Below are 6,664 nucleotides of genomic sequence, written 5' to 3'. Positions count from 1 at the left end.
CCTCATGATGACGAAGAAGCAAACTCTGAAGAAGTTTTTCTAACTGGAAGGCAAAAATTTAGAGTCGAAACAGTTCTCCCGTACTCGACAATTTCTACACCGAATTAGCGAGGCGGAAGGAAAGCTATTGAACACCTCTGGACCCCTTCATAGTTTTCGGTAAGTTTAAGAACAGTTCATCTGACGATTTTGCTGAACGTGCAGCAAAATTCCGAGCGTCATAGGAGACAGTTTTAGAGCCTTCTTTCCCTAGTAAATGTGTACATTTTGCGGAACTTTTGAATTCTTCTGAGATTAGTGATATACCAGGCGAAATGAGTAAATATTTACGAAAAGAGAGGTTCCCAGGGTTTGTACAGAAATTCCCCCTACTTATACCTCCCGAGGAGATCACGAATGTAAAATTAGAGAGATTAGAGCGCGCACGGAGGCTTTCAGACAGTCGTTCTTCCCGCGAACCATACGCGACTGGAACAGGAAAGGGAGGTAATGACAGTGGCACGTAAAGTGCCCTCCGCCACACACCGTTGGGTGGCTTGCGGAGTATAAATGTAGATGTAGATGTAGATTTATTTATTTAAATAGTTATATTCAAGGTTGATATGTCTCGAATTTCAAGATTTATCGTTATCGTAATTCCTAAAGTTGACATTGCTCTTAGAATACATCTGTCAATGCCACTTACGAATTGTTCAGCAGAACGCTAGTTTTCGGCTTTGAAATCGTACCTACGTTCTACGTTGTGTGAGTAGAGACTGAACGCCATGTCCGTTCTTCACATCGAGGCCGACTTCCTAACTGATAACCATCTGAACTGTGAAGATATAATCAACGAGTTTTCTGCAGCCAAAGCCAGACGCAAACTTTGCTGACTGGTGAGTTTGTTTATTTATTCACATTAGTCTTAAAAATTAAAGATAATAATGTGATTTTTATTATAACTTAGAGCACATTCATTGGTTTTACAAACTAGGTATTACCTGTTTATTTTACAATTTCCGATGGCATACCGCGGAACTAAACCTCGTTTACCTGCAGACGTGACCGATGGCGCCCGACAATACTTAACAATACCCGAATGACCCAGACCGCTCGGCGCTGTACAGGCAAGTCATACCGAAACTGTACTAGTATATTATAACTGATGCGCATTCTTGCTGAAATGTATAGTTATCGCGGAAATGTACGTTATCGGAGGGTACTCTCAGATGAAAAAGTGTTAATAAATAACGTAGTTCAGTTCTGTCGATAAATACGTAAAACCTTTGCTAATACCGTTAGAAACAGCTATGGTGAGAGCAGTAGCTGCAGTACAAAACTGTTTAGGCCTTACATGGATTAATGGTATTCTGTACTCTTATTATGCAGCATCTAGCTACATAGAACCTAATGCTTTACACGTGAGCTATTAGATTATAAAACAAATTAGATTTTTCCAGACTAATCTGCAAAATTATGCAATAGCAAATACAGTTCTGTGTCTTTTCGTCTGTGTTTAGTAATTAATTTGTACAACGAAATTTCTATTTCATTTTCATATCTTACGCTTTCCTATAGATTCACGAATTAATAAAAACGGTTTTTTTTCATCAACTGCACATTCAAGTTATTAGATCGTAAAACGACAGTTTAATTCTAATTTTGAACGCATCTCTGTAAAAACACGTATTAATTTCTAATGAATGACACGTTCGCTTCAATTTTTAGACCGTAACACAATTTTTTTATTTTAATTTTCGACGGTTTCCTGTAAAAGAACATATTAAAAGTGAATGTATAACAAAAATCCATTGTCTCCGACACGCTTTTGCTGAATTTTTAGGCAATAAAAGAAAAGTTATTTTCATTGTGTTCGTTTCTGTTGACTTTTGACAGAAGAATGTATTGACACAATGCTGTTTTAAGTGTATTTTATCCCCTACCGCGAACCAAGTACAGTTCAGGAACCGTATTACATTTTGATTGAGCGCGACCTAGACCGCTGACGCGTCCTTCGGAACAACGAATTGCAGAGTACGGAAACAGCTCAGAGCTGCAGTTATGAAGCGATCGGGTGATAGTTATTATTTAAAACATGGTTTGGGGGGGGGGGGGGCGCATATAACATGGTGTGGCTAGTGGTGCAAAATTTTTAAATCCACCACTGATAGTGTGTTCCACAAGAATTACCCCCTCAGTTATTAAAATTATGTTATTTTTTCACATTAGTTAGGTTGTTTCGTCTTTTAATGCTGTTAGAGCTCATCTTGAAAGTCTCTCTTGTCCATCTTTTTTGAAAACTGAGTAATTATGGTTCCCGATCAACTAGTGAGATATCTAAATTTGAAGTGTCGCTAAAACATCTCACACAGTGGTTGCTTATAATGGAACTACACGTGTGTTATGAGGCTCCAGAAGTGCTGCAAGTACTGTCGTTCTTTATGCAAAATAGCAATTCGTCAGTCCTTAAAGCAAAACAATAAATTTGCATATTTATAAAAACTCTTCAAACACTGAAAACAAATGACACCGCGGACTAATGCTAGAGTTCGTGGAAAAGCGCACATTCAAAGGACTCGTGATTAGAGAACCATCTTGCGAGGAATACAAAAAATTTCAAATATTTCTGAGGAAATTTTATCAGTCTTCGGTAGACAACATAAAGAATTGCTTCGAAGACTAGGGTTTCTCATAGGAAGCAGTCATACTTAATTCAGACACATGGCGTAGAGACGAATGTTAACGTGTGTTTTATGGTGCCATGTCAATACTTCGTGCATGTAAAAGAGTGGATTTTAAACTGAAAGCACAGTTGTATCGCTGGTTACAGATTTTCGAACTTATAAAGAAAATCCTCAACGTACTCCTATTTGTGTCAAAGAATCTGTGAAAGCAATCGTAAATATACCTATATCTGCGGCTGAATGTGAGCGCCACTAAATCACTGTGAGGGATGTGCAAAGGTAAGACATGCGATTATATCGTACAAACTTTAGTAATGTCACCAAAGTACTTACTGGTCACGTAAAAGGGGCTACACGGGAAGAGTACAAGCAGATTTTTTTTTTTTGTACAGGTAACTCTATTCGTTGTTTGTAATTTTTGCTAGGCTATTTTATTGATTAATTAAGGGAAAAATCGAGAAGCTGTTACGTATTTTTATGCAATATTTCATGAACAGTTAACATTGGGAAAATGAATAATTTCGATTTATGTGAAAAAAATGAGTTGCAGGCAACAGTTGACAACAAAAATTTAGGCCACGTGACGTCGATGCTTTTCAGTACCAGCACTTGACCAAACCAATTATTTACGGATCAGGGCTGTGCCTCCGTGCTCTATCCACTTCTCTAGAATAGAGAAAGATGTTTTTCTAGTCAGAGACAGCAAGAAATTACATTCTAGTCTTTACCGTATATAAAACTTTTACATTAATATCTAGAATTATTTCCAAAACTTAACATTCTATCTTCACATTGTCAAGTTGACTGTTGAGCGATCAGCTATAACTTGAAGAAGAACACACCAATCATTATAGTCTCGAAGTTTCTATGTTTGTATCAGTTGTTTAGTGATTCCTGTTTTACATTTAAGGCAGAGTCATTAATTCGGCGGTAAAATAGCTTTTTGATTTAGCCACATGATCAAAGATTACACTAGTTTAAAGTCTCAACTATTTTCTTTGCTTAACGCTATATGATACTGTGTGTGTGTGCAAAACGATAAGCGTTATGCTTTTTGCCAAGGTGATAGTGTGGAAGTGAATCTACTGCGTTTTTTTCCAATTGAATTGATACCATATTTGTCATAAATTGTTATTTTCCTGTCTTGAGAAGGTCAGTTTCAAGAAATGTTGGTAACTCACTTCTTCATATGTGATGGTAACACGCAAAACATAGTATACTTAGTTGAAACAGTCGGTTCATGTCTCGATTATTCCAGAGATTATAACTATTGTAGTACTTTGCTGCAGTCTATTATATCGTTGGCGCACATGTAACAAATGACTGTCCCTGGCTGCAGGTTTGGACGATCGTTCTAGCGTACGTTCCATAGTATGTTGCATTGAAATTTATACTGTGGTTTTGCACATTTACCTGCCTAGCGTGGAAGGTATGTTTACTTCCTGTATATTAAGACTAGAAATTTGCTGATCTTGTATAAAAAGTAGCAATCGGATTTGGGCCAGTATAACAGTTTACTGTAGACTCTTTATGAGTTCGTTGCAGAACATTTTCTGAACTTAATACACAGTCTGAAGTGTTTCGGAAGGAATTTTGCATTTGAATATAACCTGATCGAAGAACTTTCTTTCTCATTTAAAGAAACTGGATTACAGTGCTAACGAGGTAGCTGATTAATATGAATGCATTTGCAAGAGTTCCGATCCATGTACTGTAAAACTGGGAGCATGAGTAACCTGCGAATAATACTTTAGAGGCTTATACGGCGTTTCATGTGACCTGTTATAGATCACGTGTTATTACATTTTATGTAGGGCTTTTTTTCCACAGATGTGTTATCCATTTAACGTTACTAATAAATACGTACGACGAACAGGGGGAATGCTATAGCCCAACGTCGAATCTCTGCCAATCATTATTGTGACATGAGCAGTCTGCACCTTTGTTGACAGACAATTCCGTAACTGGCAATATACTATTATCTACGTAACTATTTCCCCACATTACATTATAAATATCTGTGTTGATTTTTCCTCTTTCGGACGAAATTCAGTGAGATTTGGTGTACTTGTCGGAGGAAGATAGTATTAATTTCATAACTCTCTTGCGGAAATATCAGCTGATTTCTGTCAGAGTGTAGGATTAATTTTTTTCGCTAAGTGACAGAATCATCCTTTTCTCTAGGACATACTTGGAACAGCTACAAACGAAATGGGCTTCATTTGTGACGACAGTTTGCAATATGTGCCACATCCATTGTCTTATAAAGGTGTATAAACAGAAAAATGTACTTCGACTTATTCACTCTACGTGTATCGTAATTTAATTAATTTACTCGCTTTTAACTATTGCATAGAATACTTAATAAAGTGCAAGCAACAGAAGGTTCACATTGATTGCCCATTTTAGTTATTCGTATATCGTCTTATAAAGAGTTTTACGTTTTTGGTTGTCTTTTATTTCACACCGGCCTAAAGCACATGTTAGATTACGGAAGTTGGCGGACAGGTGCGGAAGGAAAAATAGTGGTTTCCTGTGTCTGCCAGATTCATGCAGAATATTAGAAAGTGATAACTTCGTTAATGGTGACCTCTATATCAGTAGTCACCAAACCATCTCATGGTGCATGACGTGAGTGCATGGTGTGCCTAAACAAAGATCGTGTCCGATATTCGAAGGTAAAGCGTTTATTGATTCGTATAATTAGGCGAGCACTCAGAATTCTGAGGCAAAGACTAAACACCATCTTAACACTTTCGACTCTCTCGCACTGAATAAACAAACTTGTGACCAAACACACTAATCCAAAACAGCTCGTGCCGGGTACATCAGACCCGAGAGTTTTTTCGGCTGACTTAGCTTTGAGATTAGACTTGTCTACTGTTTCTATGTTTCGATACAGTGTATCGATACGTGGAACTGTTTCAGTGTTTCGTAACGGCTGTTGTTCACTGTTTCGAAACAGTGGTGTTTCATTCCGCCCCTGTCTCGGACCAGATTCGATCTCGAGCCAAACACAGATACTGTATCGTTGTTTCAAAATGAGGCTGTTTCAATCCACCTGTGCTTGGAACGGACTGATTGTGTCGAAACAGTGATGTTTCATTCTGCTCTGTGTCGGACGACATTCGGGCTCGGCACAGGTACTGAAACACAACATACCACTTCATGAAACACTTTCAAGAGTGTCGAAATCTTTTTGACAAGCAATAGCATGAAGCTTAAGAGATCCGAAAATAAAGCTTCGTTTCTAGCTGACTGTCCTATTTCGAAATGGCGTAGCATCTACTTGATAAACACTAACCAACAATAAAACAACGCATACTATTCACATCAAAATAATGAATATCTGAAAATCATTCAGTTAAACTATACTTTTTTTTATAACATACGCTTCTCTGTTCATGTACAGTAATCATATTAAGAAAAGCAAGTAAGCCTACAACATTTTGAATAAAAAAAGACGTAGAGTGACAGTTATTAGACATATATATAAATTTGATGTAGATATAATTGCAAGCAATCTGTTTGACATGTCACTGATAGTGTAATGGTGAACGGGAAGGGCTGGGAAGCATGATGAATTTATAGGAACGGTTCGAAACACTTTGAAAGACCAAAATTTTTTGTTATATTTTGTTATTTATTCGAATTATTTGGCGTTATTTGTGAGTCTACAGTCACTGTGCCTATTATCCACAATGATTCCCTTGTGTGCATGGAAATTAGCAGGATGGGTATATTACCCATACTAACGGAATGTGGGAATCCCAGTAGCATATTCGTTGTTTCTGCAGTTTGCTCCCATCTCAAGTTCCGTTCGTGGTGGCTCTTCTGTCTTCAGCTATGCCTGTCCTCAGCCAATTGAAAAGTATGAAAGTCACAGGACACGAAAGCAGCGCATTTGCTGCAGGAAATACGAAACTGCCAAGACGCCTAAATGATAGTTTCACACTTTCTGCGATATGATTATCGCTCTCGTACCTCATTTGTGCTTATAT

Source organism: Schistocerca serialis, chromosome 2 (genome assembly GCF_023864345.2).
Source record: "Schistocerca serialis cubense isolate TAMUIC-IGC-003099 chromosome 2, iqSchSeri2.2, whole genome shotgun sequence".
Classification (NCBI taxonomy): domain Eukaryota; kingdom Metazoa; phylum Arthropoda; class Insecta; order Orthoptera; family Acrididae; genus Schistocerca; species Schistocerca serialis.
The sequence above is the reverse complement of the archived record's forward strand: the minus strand, read 5'-3'. Positions refer to the sequence as shown.